Below are 467 nucleotides of genomic sequence, written 5' to 3' on the forward strand. Positions count from 1 at the left end.
TGCCTCAGTTTCCTCTTCTGTAAAGTAGGGTTAATAATAGTAACCACCTCATGGGAACGTTGTGAGAATTAAAACAGAGAATAGCAGGCAGGACCGTCATACACACGTGCTGCCAGCCATGGTACAGATGGGACCAGAGAGGTTCGGGGACGCAAATGTTTTCTTCTCATTATTATATGTCATGAGATTGATTTATTTGTTGGTAAGTCTAATTTGATCTATTGAGAAAAATGGCATATTATGTTTAGTAAGTAAGACTTTATTGGGGGGGGATGTCAAAATAATTCATTGATTTGCCTTTCTCCAAGAAATTATTGCATTGAAAAAAATAAAAGAAAGTCTTAATTTTTCCCTCAAAATTTATTCCTTAAAGGAAGAAGTCACTGGGAGTGAGTGAGGGTAGAAAGTGTCAGCACACCATTCAGACATGACAGTTATTCATGAAATGACTAAAATAAGAGTGCTAC

This window comes from Myotis davidii, unplaced genomic scaffold, assembly GCF_000327345.1.
Source record: "Myotis davidii unplaced genomic scaffold, ASM32734v1 scaffold934, whole genome shotgun sequence".
NCBI lineage: Eukaryota > Metazoa > Chordata > Mammalia > Chiroptera > Vespertilionidae > Myotis > Myotis davidii.